The sequence below is a fragment of the Lampetra planeri genome, chromosome 81 (genome assembly GCF_965212315.1).
Source record: "Lampetra planeri chromosome 81, kcLamPlan1.2.h2, whole genome shotgun sequence".
Classification (NCBI taxonomy): Eukaryota; Metazoa; Chordata; class Hyperoartia; order Petromyzontiformes; family Petromyzontidae; genus Lampetra; species Lampetra planeri.
The window spans coordinates 188,203-205,842 of NC_136185.1; the positions used below are offsets into that span (position 1 = coordinate 188,203).

Below are 17,640 nucleotides of genomic sequence, written 5' to 3' on the forward strand. Positions count from 1 at the left end.
CATCTACAGAACGAGAAGAACCAGTGGCATCTACATCTACAGAACGTGAAGAACCAGTGGCATCTACATCTGTAGAACATGAAGAACCAGTGGCATCTACATCTGCAGAATGAGAAGAACCAGTGGTATCTACATCTACAGAACGTGAAGAACCCGTGGCATCTACATCTACAGAATGTGAAGAACCAGTGGCATCTACATCTGTAGAACATGAAGAACCAGTGGCATCTACATCTGCAGAATGAGAAGAACCAGTGGTATCTACATCTACAGAACGTGAAGAACCAGTGGCATCTACATCTGCAGAATGAGAAGAACCAGTGGTATCTACATCTACAGAACGTGAAGAACCAGTGGCATCTACATCTGCAGAATGCGAAGAACCAGTGGTATCTACATCTACAGAACGTGAAGAACCAGTGGCATCTACAGAACGAGAAGAACCAGTGGCATCTACATCTGCAGAATGAGAAGAACCAGTGGCATCTACATCTACAGAACGTGAATAACCAGTGGCATCTACATCTGCAGAATGAGAAGAACCAGTGGTATCTACATCTACAGAACGAGAAGAACCAGTGGTATCTGCACCTGCAGAATGAGAAGAACCAGTGGTATCTACATCTACAGAACGAGAAGAACCAGTGGTATCTACATCTACAGAACGTGAAGAACCAGTGGCATCTACATCTACAGAACGAGAAGAAACAGTGGCATCTACATCTGCAGAATGAGAAGAACCAGTGGTATCTACATCTACAGAACGTGAAGAACCAGTGGCATCTACATCTGCAGAATGAGAAGAACCAGTGGTATCTACATCTACAGAACGTGAAGAACCAGTGGCATCTACATCTGCAGAATGAGAAGAACCAGTGGCATCTACATCTACAGAACGTGAATAACCAGTGGCATCTACATCTGCAGAATGAGAAGAACCAGTGGTATCTACATCTACAGAACGAGAAGAACCAGTGGTATCTGCACCTGCAGAATGAGAAGAACCAGTGGTATCTACATCTACAGAACGAGAAGAACCAGTGGCATCTACATCTACAGAACGTGAAGAACCAGTGGCATCTACATCTACAGAACGTGAAGAACCAGTGGCATCTACATCTGCAGAATGAGAAGAACCAGTGGCATCTACATCTGCAGAACGTGAAGAACCAGTGGTATCTAGATATACAGAACATGAAGAACCAGTGGTATCTACATCTACAGAACGTGAAGGACCAGTGGCATCTACATCTACAGAACGTGAAGAACCAGTGGCATCTACATCTGCAGAACGAGAAGAACCAGTGGTATCTACACCTGCAGAACGTGAAGAACCAGTGGTATCTACATCGGCAGAACGTGAAGAATCAGTGGCATCTACACCTGCAGAACGTGAAGAACCAGTGGTATCTACATCGGCAGAACGTGAAGAATCAGTGGCATCTACATCTGCAGAACGTGAAGAATCAGTGGCATCTACACCTGCAGAATGAGAAGAACCAGTGGTATCTACATCTACAGAACGAAAAAAACCAGTGGCATCTAGATCTGCAGAACGTGAAGAACCAGTGGCATCTACATCTACAGAACGTGAAGAACCAGTGGCATCTAGATCTGCAGAACGTGAAGAACCAGTGGCATCTACATCTGCAGAACGTGAAGAACCAGTGGCATCTTCATCTGCAGAACATGAAGAACCAGTGGCATCTACATCTACAGAACGAGAAGAACCAGTGGTATCTACATCTACAGAACGAGAAGAACCAGTGGCATCTACATCTACAGAACGTGAAGAACCAGTGGCATCTACATCTGCAGAACGTCAAAACCCAGTGGCATCTACATCTGTAGAACATGAAGAACCAGTTGTATCTACAGGAGAATCCCTGCCTATTCCTCTTATGGCATTATTACGTCTATTGACATTGAATGAGTCACTGTAGCGCGTGTCGCTAGGAGATTGGTAGACAATGTCATTAGGGGTACAATTCCGTTCTGTCAATTGCACCTGTGGGCAAGGCATTCTGGAATATCCAGAAGGGGTGCGGGGCCGAGGGCGGAGTCTAAGCCGTTTATAATCGAGACGTGTGCAGCGGCCTTTTGATGTTCTGATGCAGATGATGGTTACACCACTCGTGTCTACAAGGAGGAATGTTTGGGTCTCGATCGAGCAGGTACTTATTCTGGACGTCCTCGTTGTTCCAGCCTGTTTTCGGTTTTTTTTTTTATTACGCGCCTTCTATTAGCCCACTCTGTCTGTTGTTGTATCCTCAAATCTTGTAACTCAATTTTAACCCATTATTATTTGTTTCGCTATTTCATGATGATGATTGCTTGTGTTGCAATCGAAACGTCGTATTCTATTATTTAATTTAATTTATTATTTTATCTTTAGACGTGACTTAACCGAAAGAAACAAATAATAATTCCTGCAGTCACGAAAGTTCTAAAATTAAGATTGAACCACTTCTACGGGGAAGTTTTAAGCTTATCTTTTTTCTCTCTCTCTGGCGACTTGTTTTCTCTGCCTGTGTCCTCTCTTTAGATTGTTCACACTTAAATTCTAACTTAGCAATCTTTGAAATACGTAATCAACCAGGCTATGCGTTAATTGTGTGTTGACCGACCCTCTGTGTTGTATTACATTACATTTCGATATTTTACTAGGTTATTTAATTTTAGTGTGTCCTTCTCCTGATGTTCAGGCTTGCTTGCCGTGCCATCGCATTCGCAGCACCACGTCTGTTGACCACTCATTGATATGCTAATTTTTTCTCTAACCCTCCTCCCTCTCTCTGCCTCCGCCCCCCCCCCTCTGTCTATTTAAGGCCACCACACAGAGACGATCACCCCTCTCTGTTACCTGTGTTGCTCTCGCTATGTATCTTGGTGATATCTGTCTGCTAATATGTCTGTCTATAGTTTTCTGGTTAGATTTTATGTCGCTATTTCATTATACCTGATGATGATTGCTTGTGTTGCAATCGAAACGTCGTATTCTATTATTTAATTTAATTTATTATTTTATCTTTAGACGTGACTTAACCGAAAGAAACAAATAATAATCCCTGCAGTCACGAAAGTTCTAAAATTAATTTTAACCCACTTCCCAAAGTGGTATCGACTGCAAACTTGGTAATAATAAAATAATATAAATATAAAACAATAAAAATTCTCACGACGTTTCGACTGCAACACAAGAAATCATCATCAGGTGTGAAATCCACAAAGAAAATTTGAAAATTTATATTTTATATTTTAGCGTGCCGACCAGTGGCTCGGTTGTCCAGAGGCTCTCGTTTTAGGCATGCACTGTATGTACCAAGGGGCCCAGGTGTTACGCTCGATGTGTGCACCGAGGGGCCTGGGGGCCCTAGTGGTCAGCTCATGATTTAAGCGTGGAGGGGCCCTGGGACACTCACACTGTAGGTGTCGAGGGGCCCAGGGACCCTAGTTGTCAGGTTACGTTTTAAACACCAAATGGTCTAAGGGGCCCTCACATTGTAAGCACTGAGGGGTCTGGGGGGCCCTAGTGGTTAGCTCACGCTATAGCCACCCAGGGGCCAGTGGTCGGCTTGCGCTGTGCGCACTGAGGGCCCTGGCGTTCAACTTCCTTCGGAAGACTTGGGCGACACACCTAGCGGCCTGAGGCTTGGAGGCCCCCCCTGGCAGCCCCGGGGCACTGGCCCCACTGGCCCGGTCCATAATCTAGCCTTTGGCCAGCGGATTAATTGCCACCTGTTTCCATCTGTGCAGGGATAGAGTGTTGCCACCACGCACATGGCGTGGGTTTTTCTCGGGTGCTCCGGTTTTCTCCCACTTGTATTAACACTCGTCATCATTAATTGGCCGAAACAGAAATCTTACAATAAAAACTCAATGCAGGACGCTGCTGTAAACCAGTCCGAGGACTGAAGTGAGTGTACTGGCAGTCTATAATGTGGACTGTAGCCTGGTTATTAAGCTGGGTGAGTGTACTGGCAGTCTATAATGTAGACTGTAGCCTGGTTATTAAGCTGGGTGAGTGTACTGGCAGTCTATAATGTAGACTGTAGCCTGGTTATTAAGCTGGGTGAGTGTACTGGCAGTCTATAATGTAGACTGTAGCCTGGTTATTAAGCTTTACTTTCATTAATTTTAATTTCATTTTTTACCTACGTGGTGACTTTACCGACAAAACCTAAGAGTACGTGAGTTGGTGTGTTGACCGACTCTCTGTGTTGCATTACATTAAGTGTCTCTCTCTCTCTCTGTGCAGTCACCAAACCTCCAAGTCTCTCATTGACACAATGCCGTCATTATAACATGTTATAATAAGTATAATATTATGTTATAATATATAATAATTATAATGTTATAATAAGTATAATATGTCATAATTATAATGTTATAATATGTTATAATACGTATAATAATCAAATATGCCCCCCAATATGTTTCTGTAAAATTATTTGTAAATAATAATTGTGATGCTCTGTTAATAAAGACAACAATTTGCTAAACCTTGGCCACGAAATCTGGACTTGTCTTCATATAACAATGCATAGATTCCTGTTTATAGGATTGCGGTGTACTTTATGAATCCCTAATCTCTGCCATTACACACTATGAAACAAGAAAGGTAAAAAAGAAAAAACAGAGCAATGTATTACAATACACTATTAGACATTATTGTATCAAATAAAACAAAGTCCATCCCATGTTTTAGTGAACTTTTAAAAATATTTTAGGGAGGAAATGGCAGGAAAATAGTTTTCAAATTTAGATATTTTTCTGGGGGGGGGACCCCAGACCCGTGGAAGATTTGGTCCCCCCCAATGTTGACTCCATGGCTACGGCCTTGCATTGACGTGCTAGTTTCTCTACCCCCTTCTCTACCCCCCCCCCCCTCTCTCTATTTAAGGCCTCAACACAGAGGCGTTGTTTCTCTGTGTGCCTATGTGTGTCTCTCTCTGTGTCATCTCTCTCTGTGTGTCTATATCTGTGTCTCTCTCTGTGTGTCTTTGTGTCATCTCTCTCTCTCTGCTTATGTGTCTGTCTATGTGTCTCCGTGTCTCTCTCTCAAATTGAGCAATCTTTGGAAGAACGTTATCAACCAGGTAGGGTGTTGACTGTTATGTTAGCTGACTCTAAGTTTAATAGGTTTTTTTTCCATTTTTTTTACCAGGCCACACCCGCTTGAGCTGATATACCGCTCTTGTTTTCAGAAGCGACTTGCCCACAACAACAATAACAACAAGGTGAGGCTCGTCAACAGCGTGGCGGTGTTCACTCTAGACGCGTGGCGGTGTTCACTCTAGACGCGTGGCGGTGTTCACTCTAGACACGTGGCGGAGTTCACTCTAGACACGTGGCGGAGTTCACTCTGGACGTGTGGCGGTGTTCACTCTAGACGCGTGGCGGTGTTCACTCTAGACGCGTGGCGGAGTTCACTCTAGACACGTGGCGGTGTTCACTCTAGACGCGTGGCGGAGTTCACTCTAGACACGTGATGGTGTTCACTCTAGACGCGTGGCGGAGTTCACTCGACGTGTGGCGGAGTTCACTCTAGACACGTGGCGGTGTTCACTCTAGACGCGTGGCGGTGTTCACTCTAGACACGTGGTGGTGTTCACTCTAGACACGTGATGGTGTTCACTCTAGACGCGTGGCGGAGTTCACTCTAGACGTGTGGCGGAGTTCACTCTAGACACGTGGCGGTGTTCACTCTAGACACGTGGCGGAGTTCACTCTAGACACGTGATGGTGTTCACTCTAGACGCGTGGCGGAGTTCACTCTAGACGTGTGGCGGAGTTCACTCTAGACACGTGGCGGTGTTCATTCTAGACGCGTGGCGGTGTTCACTCTAGACACGTGGCGGAGTTCACTCTGGACGCGTGGCGGTGTTCACTCTAGACACGTAGCGGAGTTCACTCTAGACACGTGGTGGAGTTCACTCTAGACACGTGGTGGAGTTCACTCTGGACGTGTGGCGGTGTTCACTCTAGACGCGTGGCGGTGTTCACTCTAGACGCGTGGCGGTGTTCACTCTAGACGCGTGGCGGAGTTCACTCTAGACACGTGGCGGAGTTCACTCTGGACGCGTGGCGGTGTTCACTCTAGACGCGTGGCGGTGTTCACTCTAGACGCGTGGCGGTGTTCACTCTAGACGCGTGGCGGAGTTCACTCTAGACGTGTGGCGGTGTTCACTCTAGACGCGTGGCGGTGTTCGCTCTAGACGTGTGGCGGTGTTCGCTCTAGACGTGTGGCGGTGTTCGCTCTAGACGCGTGGCGGTGTTCACTCTAGACGCGTGGCGGTGTTCACTCTAGACGCGTGGCGGTGTTCACTCTAGACGCGTGGCGGAGTTCACTCTAGACGCGTGGCGATGTTCACTCTAGACGCGTGGCGATGTTCACTCTAGACGCGTGGCGGTGTTCACTCAAGACACGTGGCGGTGTTCACTCAAGACACGTGGCGGAGTTCACTCTGGACGTGTGGCGGTGTTCACTCTAGACGCGTGGCGGTGTTCACTCAAGACACGTGGCGATGTTCACTCAAATACACCAGAGAACACACAAGCATCAGAAGATCCACTAGCAGTGGAGTGTGAAATCAGCTTGTGAAAGTCAGTGCCTCAATGAGCCCATCCCTCATCAAACAAGAACCGGATGACAATCCCAGCTTGGACACTTTTAAAGGTAACAAGGTGAAATATGAAGAGGTGAAGGTGAAATGTGAAGAGGTGATGGTGAAGAGCGAAGAAGTGAAGGTAAAATGTGAAAATGAAGATTAAATTCCAAAATCGGACTTTCACATTGATGGAGGCAACGTGAAGCAGGAGAAGAATCCTGACTGTGAGGCAGAGCGAGGCAACTCCCAGCAGTTTGTGGAAGTGGAGGTGTGGGTGGACTTCCTCCGAGACAATACAAAGTCAATTGGAGACACGGTAGATGTGTAAGCCTGAGACGATGTCGCTCCAGTAGATGCACCTTTGTCACAGGCTTTTAATGACAAGAATGTGAAGTTGAACACTCAATTCCTAGGTTCAACCTGCAGGGTAAGAGCGGCCAGTCTTTGTGAACCTGTGTGTTGGGTAGATCTCTAACCAGGAGCGAATGCCAATAAGCTCCAAAGCATTCACTGTTATCAATTGCATTTATATTGTCCTTGCTTAATTGCCTCGGCAATTCGGAGTTTTGCATCGTATCTCGTCTCAAACACTCGAAGAGCATCCCCAAGTAGCAGCTGCCCCTGTGTGGCACAAGGTGGTGGCCCTTTACCGGCCTGCATGTGGACAAGAGCCTGTCAGTAGGGGGCGATGGTTGATGTGGCATCTCAGTTGTGGAGTTTGTAGGTAATGTTTAGAATTTGCTAAATTTTTACCCAGATGCCAGCATGCAATGGTCGACTCGTTTTGAATGGTGCATTAGTATGTTGTACATGCATAGACGGTGCGTATTTTTTTAATTAGCTTCTAGTTAATAGGATGTAACCTGATGCAGTATATTTCAGTGCAGTAATTCAATTTTGATCATATGCCTGTCAATAAGTTACAATGAATACTTGTCTGATTGTGTGCGTACATGCAACCTTTTGTCTATGAGGGTCAAACATTGAATAAGTGATGTTAGGACACAGTGTGTGTTTTGCAAGTAACCTGTACAGATAACTCAGGTGAGACTCATTGTTCTTGTGATACAGGTCAAAGGGTATTTTTGTGTTTTCAGGAAGCATCTTTCTCTGGAGCAACTCATTGTCTTTGAAATAGGGAGCACACTCGGATCATTCATCAATTACAAGGCATACCACCCAAAAGTTACACGTAGAGGAGATACATTCTCAACAACACGAATTATAATTTTGTATTACGTGTTGACGTAGATTTTGTCGAATTGGGACGAGAAATGGCCCTTGCCGATTAACGTCTGGATGTTGACAACCATGGGGTGAAGCAAGCCTGACTGCCTGCGGTGCCCCTCACAACCATTTACGGCCTTGGGCCAGGAAAGTCACGAAAAAATTGCACACGAACGACGCATCCACGCCAACTCCCAATGCTCCGTTTTGAAGTTTTAAAATGAAACAACTTTGAATTGTATTATGTTTTGAATTGTGTTTCTTCAATACAATTTTACATCTGGAAGACTTAATTGAAAACGACATTTCGTGTGAATTTTCTCTCGTCGTTAAGTAGGTGGCCTTGCCGGGGATTCGGTTCGATGCGGACTTTCACCTGGTTGGGATCGCGGGATTGAGATGAGGCGACAGAGCTGGCCGTGCGAGAAGACCGCCGTCTGCAGATCGATTCCAACGTGATCGAACGTCTGTCCCTGTGCCTCCGTCGTTCATGCAGGGGGCGCGTAGGGTTATAGCGCCCCCTGCATGAAAACGACGGAAAGTGCAGCATTCATCACAGATTAATTCTAGATTTGAAGCTTTCGTGACTGCAAGGATTCATATTCTTAGTTCTTTCTGTAAAGTCACGTAGGTAAAAAATGAAATCAAAATGAATAATTTTAAGAAAGAACTAAGAATACAGATAGATCAAGTTGTGCGCTTATATAAAAGAGCATCGCCAGTGGGTTTTCAAAGTACCTTCGTCTTACAGAAATCAATTTCGAGTGAGCCCACCGCATTACAACAATGCTCAGCTGTAGCTCACGTGACTTCTGCCGCGACAATGTCTGGATGTTTTCGCCTGAGGACGACCGCTCGTGTTGCGATCCAAACGTCGTGATTTATTTATTATTATTTTACTTGTTCTACCTACGTGACTTTACCGAAAGAACCAAAGAGTACGAAAGACGTCTTGTCTGCTGATCTTGTTCATATCCGTGTACATCGATATCCCACATTGATTACACTACACACCACACACAATGAAATAAATAGAAACGAGAACGACTTCCGGGGATGGGCAAAGATCGAGGAATCTCTTTCAATGGAGCGAGTTCAGTGAGTTCGATTCAACATCTCTCTGTCCGTCTGTGTCTCTGTTCGCCTCTGTGTCTCTCTCTCTCTGCCTGTCTCTGTCTATGTCGTCTCTGTGTCTCTGTGTTCCTCTTGTCTGTGTCTGTCCGCCTGTCTTGTCTGTGTGTGTCTGTCTATCAGCGTCTGTCCAACCGCAGTCAACGACTGTCAGTACCAGCAGTCGCCCGTTCAACTCCCAAGGCTACACGCCACACAAACTTGCTCCCAACACACAAAGACAACGATCCCCCGTACAGACTGCAGGGGCAAGTGCTGTTAGCGAGCACCTATTAAGGGTGGGACGGCACACGAGGGGGTGGGTGGCCAGCACCACGCCCGGCCGCCTTTGTCTCCCCAGTGGCGATGTTGACACACCGCACCGGGTACTCGTTTGAGGCTGAGTCGACGTAGGGGAGGCTCAGGACCGGTTCAGAAAGTCGTCACTGGCGGTGTTGGCCACGAGCGGGAATGGAACTCGGCTGGTCGGTGCGGAGCGCAGCGCTCACCACGACACTGCCGCTCCACTGTTGTCAACAAACTTGAACTCTGACCCCGCTCTCTGACGTCGCCGCTCAGCGTGACCTCATCGACGTCAAACGTCAGGGGGAGGTGTGCTTCGCTAGTGACGTCATGTCACCAAGGTATTCGCCCACCTCCTGACGTCACTTCCGCTCGGCCGCAACCGATATCTTCCATTCTAGATTTGAAGCTTTCGTGACTGCAAGGAATCATCTTCTTAGGTTTTTTCCGGTAAAGTCACGTAGAAAGTAAAATAAAATAAAAACAAAAATCACGACGTTTCGGAGGCAACACAAGTCTCCGTCATCAGGTGGGACCGTCACAGCCAGATTAGCTGTATCAAGTGAGGCAATGATTCAAGATGTAATCCCTTAAAAGCGAGTTGAGGGGGGAGGGAGAGGGAGGGGGGAGCTCATCAGACTATGGTAGCCAATGAAAGGAACGTATCGGGAGGGAGGGGGGGCGAGGCCAAAAGGGTGGGCGATGGACGTGGAAGCGCTTGTGCCCAAGCGGCCAATTACTGCACACGCCAACACAATGGAGCGATTGTGCGCAAGCGGCCAGCCACTGCACCCGCCAACACAATGGGCAGAGAGGAGGAGGGGGAGGTCTAATACACATGATAGACAAAAGAACGAAAATGATGATGGGTACAAACTTAGGGGGAGCTCATCAGACTATGGTAGCCAATGAATGGAACGTATCGGGAGGGAGGGGGGGGGGCGGGGGGGGGGGGCGAGGCCAAAGGGTGGGCGACGGACGTGGAAGCGCTTGTGCGCAAGCGGCCAATTACTGCACACGCCAACACAATGGAGAGAGAGGGGGAGGGGGGGTCTGATACACATGATAGACAAAAGAACGAAAATGCCTATGTTTATACCAATGCTGGCTGAACAATGAAGAGAGTACTGTTAAAATAACTGGGGATGTTAACACTCGGTAAAGTACAGTAAAATAGTGCCTGTCAGATAAGATGGTCCAAAAAGACTTAATCACAAATTTTTTGGACCATCTTATCTGACAGGCACTATTTTACTGTACTTTACCGAGTGTTAACATCCCCAGTTATTTTAACAGTACTCTCTTCATTGTTCAGCCAGCATTGGTATAAACATAGGCATTTTCGTTCTTTTGTCTATCATGTGTATCAGACCCCCCCTCCCCCTCTCTCTCCATTGTGTTGGCGTGTGCAGTAATTGGCCGCTTGCGCACAAGCGCTTCCACGTCCGTCGCCCACCCTTTGGCCTCGCCCCCCCCCCCCCGCCCCCCCCCCTCCCTCCCGATACGTTCCATTCATTGGCTACCATAGTCTGATGAGCTCCCCCTAAGTTTGTACCCATCATCATTTTCGTTCTTTTGTCTATCATGTGTATTAGACCTCCCCCTCCTCCTCTCTGCCCATTGTGTTGGCGGGTGCAGTGGCTGGCCGCTTGCGCACAATCGCTCCATTGTGTTGGCGTGTGCAGTAATTGGCCGCTTGGGCACAAGCGCTTCCACGTCCATCGCCCACCCTTTTGGCCTCGCCCCCCCTCCCTCCCGATACGTTCCTTTCATTGGCTACCATAGTCTGATGAGCTCCCCCCTCCCTCTCCCTCCCCCCTCAACTCGCTTTTAAGGGATTACATCTTGAATCATTGCCTCACTTGATACAGCTAATCTGGCTGTGACGGTCCCACCTGATGACGGAGACTTGTGTTGCCTCCGAAACGTCGTGATTTTTGTTTTTATTTTATTTTACTTTCTACGTGACTTTACCGAAAAAACCTAAGAAGACGATATCTTCCAATGCCAATCCTTATTTGGGCAAAGCCACGCCCAGTGACTGGCACCTCATTAACATAATTTATTCGTGAAAGCCGTCGCGAGTTCATTGCGACGGGTTCAGCACGCGCACCCCACCCCTCCACGTATTGGCGGGGCTCATTAACATAATTTTTTAAGTTAAGAGACGCTCATTGCGGGAGGGGCGTGTCTTGTACCCTGGAAGTGACGTCACGGCCTGCTGCTGCGTGACTGTTGCATCTCCGTGCTCACACTGAAATTCGAGGTGAGAAATTTTCATCGCGGTTGTGGTGGTTGTAGTGGTGGTTGTGGTGGTTGTTGTGGTTGTGGTGGAGGATGTGGTGGTTGTGGTGGTTGTTGTGGTGGTGGATGTGGTGGTGGATGTGGTGGTGGATGTGGTGGTTGTTGTTGTATACCGAGGTAGAGCCTCGCGCTCTCTCTCGTAGGGATGTCAATTGAGTAGCAGCGAGCATGGAAGCGATGTCCACGTTGGAACTTTACAACGCGGGGCCTTGCCTCCTGCCCTCGCCTGATGGCGTTCGCTTCAATTCTCTCGCTTAGTTTAGCAATCTGTGGAAGAACGCAATCAGCCAGGCGATGCGTCAATTGTGTGTTGACCGACTCTCTGTGTTGCATTGCATTACATTTCAAATGTTACGAAGTTTGTTTGATTAAGTGCAGTCAACAAACCTCCAAATCTCTCATTGACACAAAGCCGTAATTATAATATGTTATAACGAGTATAATGTTATAATAAGAATAATGTGTAATAAGTGTAATGTGTGTAGTAATAAGTGTAATGCGGTGTAGTAATAAGTGTAAGGTTCATCTTCTTGGTTCTTTCGGTAAAGTCACATAGAAGGGAAGTAATAAAATAATAAAAATAAAACAATAAAATAATTCCCACGACGTTTTGGCCACAACGCAAGCAGCCGTCCTCAGGTGAAACCAGGTCTGTCGAGGCGACAGAGTCTGAATGAAACAGCACACGTGCTTGGAGCATATATATAAGCTGGGTTGGAAGGGGGGGGGGAAGGGCGCCTTGACAAAAGAATTTGCATATCAAGAGGAATTTAGCATATTTATGGGAAATGCAGGTATGTGATTAGTACTACTTATGTCCGTGCATTATGCAGGATTAGCAGCATCCAAGGGAGGGGATATGAGAAATGCAGGTATGTGATTAGTGCTACTTTGCCCGTGCATGATGCAGGATTAGCAGCATCACAGGGAGGGGATAGGGGTAGCATTAATAAAGGGAAGAAGTGTTAATAGTGTAATGCGGGCGTAAAGGGCTTGGCGGATGTGACGTCATGTGGGGAGGAGTCAGGGTCACGTGAGAGGGAGATAGTATAGCGGTGAGACAGGAAGAGATCGAGGAGTCGGCGAGGGAAGAGTGGAGACCGCGTTGGGTGGTCGCCGTGCCCTCAGCCTGGTGGCTGAGGGGCTCGGTGACAGCGCCAGCCAGCGGGATGGAAGGGAGTTGGTTGGAGACTGGACGAGGGTGAGGCCAGGGAGGGCGAAAGCTGGGAGCAGCGACAGCAGCCGGAGAGGCTGCGTGTGGGAGACAGCAGCGAGGCTGCTAGGGGCTACAGCAGCCGGGGGCTGCAGAGCAAGAGGGCTACGGGAGCGACAGCAGCCGGAGGGGCTGCGTGTGGGAGACAGCAGCGAGGCTGCTAGGGGCTACAGCAGCCGGGGGCTGCAGAGCAAGAGGGCTACGGGAGCGACAGCAGCCGGAGGGGCTGCGTGTGGGGGAACAGCAGCAAGGCTGCTAAGGAGCTACGGGAGCGACGGAGACCAACAGCGGGGCTGTTGGCGGTGACGGGAGCGACAGCGAAGTCGGCACCGTGTGGAAGGAGCCAGATAAAGGACAGCCGTGTGGGAAACAGAAACGAACCCGAATAAAGGACACCAAACCAGATACTGTGGTCGAGTCCATTTATTACAATAGTATGTAGCAGCAGTAACTAAAACCACCACGTAAACAACTAAAGTATAAACTACATAGTATCATAATTATACTAAATATACTCTACAATAAGCTGAGTTACTAACAGTAAGTAATACATTACAATTCTACGTCGTAAAAAATATAATATGCTTCCATCTAAACTTTATTCTCTTACATCACACGAGTCTACACCGTACTATATACTGCCATAGACAAACCCAAACATTAAAATATATACTGTATTGCTATAAACCACCCTATACCTTATCCATTGTAATATTACACTATGTATTATTCTACCCACCCTAATGTATATTACACTGCTGTATATTCACTATACAATTACGATACTATATATTACTTTGTACATTGTATTAAGCATATACATTTTTAAACTATTTGTTATTATACACTGTACTGTTGACCGTCGTGTGAAAGATACTAAGAGGAAGCAACAAAATATGTCAATGCAGCGGAGCAAAGCATCCATTCTCTGCGGAGAATACAATGCCAGTGAGTGGAACGCGGTCTGAAAGTCACCGTAAACGTGAACACAATCAGTTAAGATCCGAAATGGTTTATTACGTCCTTCCAATGATTGCTAAGCCAGAATCCATCTTCTCGGTTGAAATTGTCTCTGTGTTTATATATGTGGATAGCCTCATGAACGAATCTCTCATGGTAGCCAGATGGCTCCGCCGCTGAAGCGCCCGCGCTTCCAGGTCTTCGCCGGCACCAGCAGAGAGGTGACGGATGACGCCAGCCTCAGGGTCAGAACCATCACACAGCAGAGTCGTAGACTCATCACACAGCAGAGACCCATAGACTCATCACACAGCAGAGACCCATAGACTCATCACATAGCAGAGACCCACAGACTCATCACACTGCAGAGAGCCAAAGACTCATCACACAGCAGAGAGCCAAAGACTCATCACACAGCAGAGAGCCATAGACTCATCACACAGCAGAGACCCATAGACTCATCACACAGCAGAGAGCCATAGACTCATCACACAGCAGAGAGCCATAGACTCATCACACAGCAGAGAGCCATAGACTCATCACACAGCAGAGAGCCATAGACTCATCACACAGCAGAGAGCCATAGACTCATCACACAGCAGAGACCCATAGACTCATCACACAGCAGAGAGCCACAGACTCATCACACAGCAGAGACCCATAGACTCATAACACAGCAAAGACCCATAGACCCATCACACGGCAGAGAGCCATAGACCCATCACACGGCAGAGAGCCATAGACTCATCACACGGCAGAGACCCATAGACCCATCACACGGCAGAGAGCCATAGACTCATCACACGGCAGAGAGCCACAGACTCATCACACAGCAGAGAGCCATAGACTCATCACACAGAGACCCACAGACTCATCACACAGCAGAGTCCCACAGACTCATCACACAGCAGAGACCCACAGACTCATCACACAGCAGAGACCCACAGACTCATCACACAGCAGAGACCCATAGACTCATCACACAACAGAGACCCACAGACTCGCACACAGAGACCCACAGACTCGCACACACAGACACCCACAGACTCATCACACACAGAGACCCACAGACTCACACACAGAGACCCATCGACTCATCAAACAGCAGAGACCCACAGACTCATCACACAGACCCGCAGACTCATCACACACAGAGACCCACTGACTCATCACAAAGCAGAGACCCATAGACTCATCACACAGCAGAGAGCCATAGACTCATCACACAACAGAGACCCACAGACTCGCACACAGAGACCCACAGACTCGCACACACAGACACCCACAGACTCATCACACACAGAGACCCACAGACTCACACACAGAGACCCATAGACTCATCACACGGCAGAGACCCACAGCCTCATCACACAGCAGAGAGCCATAGACTCATCACACGGCAGAGACCCACAGACTCATCACACAGCAGAGAGCCACAGACTCATCACACAGCAGAGAGCCATAGACTCATCACACAGAGACCCACAGACTCATCACACAGCAGAGACCCATAGACTCATCACACACAGAGACCCACAGACTCATCACACACAGACTCACAGACTCATCACACAGCAGAGACCCACAGACGCGCACACAGCAGAGACCCATAGACTCACACACAGAGACCCATAGACTCACACAATAGAGACCCACAGACTCATCACACAGCAGAGACCCATAGACTCATCACACAACAGAGACCCACAGACTCGCACACAGAGACCCACAGACTCGCACACAGAAACCCACAGACTCGCACACACAGAGACCCACAGACTCATCACACACAGAGACCCATAGACTCACACAGCAGAGATCCACAGACTCACACACAGAGACCCATAGACTCATCACACGGCAGAGATCCACAGACTCATCACACAGCAGAGACACCCACAGACTCATCACACACAGACACCCACAGACTCATCACACACAGACACCCACAGACTCATCACACACAGACACCCACAGACTTACACAGCAGAGACCCACTGACTCATCACAAAGCAGAGACCCATAGACTCATCACACAGCAGAGAGCCATAGACTCATCACACAGCAGAGAGCCATAGACTCATCACAAAGCAGAGAGCCATAGACTCATCACACAGCAGAGAGCCATAGACTCATCACACAGCAGAGAGCCATAGACTCATCACACAGCAGAGACCCATAGACTCATAACACGGCAGAGACCCATAGACTCATCACACGGCAGAGACCCATAGACTCATCACACGGCAGAGACCCATAGACTCATCACACGGCAGAGAGCCACAGACTCATCACACGGCAGAGACCCACAGACTCATCACACGGCAGAGACCCATAGACTCATAACACGGCAGAGACCCATAGACTCATCACACAGCAGAGAGCCACAGACTCATCACACAGCAGAGAGCCATAGACTCATCACACAGAGACCCACAGACTCATCACACAGCAGAGACCCATAGACTCATCACACACAGAGACCCACAGACTCATCACACAGACTCACAGACTCATCACACACAGAGACCCACAGACTCATCACACACATAGACCCACAGACTCATCACACACAGACCCACAGACTCACACACACAGAGACCCATAGACTCACACACAGAGACCCATAGACTCACACAATAGAGACCCACAGACTCATCACACAGCAGAGACCCATAGACTCATCACACAACAGAGACCCACAGACTCGCACACAGAGACCCACAGACTTGCACACACAGAGACCCATAGACTCACACAGCAGAGATCCACAGACTCACACACAGAGACCCATAGACTCATCACACGGCAGAGATCCACAGACTCATCACACAGCAGACACCCACAGACTCATCACACACAGACACCCACAGACTCATCACACACAGACACCCACAGACTCATCACACACAGACACCCACAGACTTACACAGCAGAGACCCACTGACTCATCACAAAGCAGAGACCCATAGACTCATCACACAGCAGAGAGCCATAGACTCATCACACAGCAGAGAGCCATAGACTCATCACACAGCAGAGAGCCATAGACTCATCACACAGCAGAGAGCCATAGACTCATCACACAGCAGAGAGCCATAGACTCATCACACAGCAGAGAGCCATAGACTCATCACACAGCAGAGAGCCATAGACTCATCACACAGCAGAGAGCCATAGACTCATCACACAGCAGAGAGCCATAGACTCATCACACAGCAGATACCCATAGACTCATCACACAGCAGAGAGCCACAGACTCATCACACAGCAGAGACCCATAGACTCATCACACGGCAGAGACCCGTAGACTCATCACACGGCAGAGACCCGTAGACCCATCACACAGCAGAGACCCGTAGACTCATCACACAGCAGAGAGCCACAGACTCATCACACAGCAGAGAGCCATAGACTCATCACACAGAGACCCACAGACTCATCACACAGCAGAGACCCACAGACTCACACAGCAGAGACCCATAGACTCACACACAGAGACCCATAGACTCACACAATAGAGACCCACAGACTCATCACACACAGACACCCACAGACTCACACATCAGAGACCCACTGACTCATCACAAAGCAGAGACCCATAGACTCATCACACAGCAGAGAGCCACAGACTCATCACACAGCAGAGACCCATAGACTCATAACACAGCAGAGACCCATAGACTCATCACACGGCAGAGACCCATAGACTCATCACACGGCAGAGAGCCATAGACTCATCACACGGCAGAGACCCACAGACTCATCACACGGCAGAGACCCATAGACTCATCACACGGCAGAGACCCATAGACTCATCACACGGCAGAGACACATAGACTCATCACACAGCAGAGACCCACAGTCTCATCACACAGCAGAGACCCACAGACTCATCACACAGGAGAGACC

The 17,640-nt window shown here is 48.2% G+C and overlaps 1 long non-coding RNA gene across 1 annotated transcript; it reads left to right on the forward strand.

Moving 5' to 3' along the window:
• Window positions 1-1,774: 1,774 nt before the first annotated feature.
• On the forward strand, window positions 1,775-9,766 carry LOC144738270 (uncharacterized). The gene is made up of 3 exons (XR_013589211.1): window positions 1,775-2,174; window positions 5,168-5,240; window positions 6,403-9,766. It is a non-coding gene; the product is annotated as an uncharacterized LOC144738270 (long non-coding RNA).
• The last annotated feature ends 7,874 nt before the right edge of the window (window positions 9,767-17,640 follow it).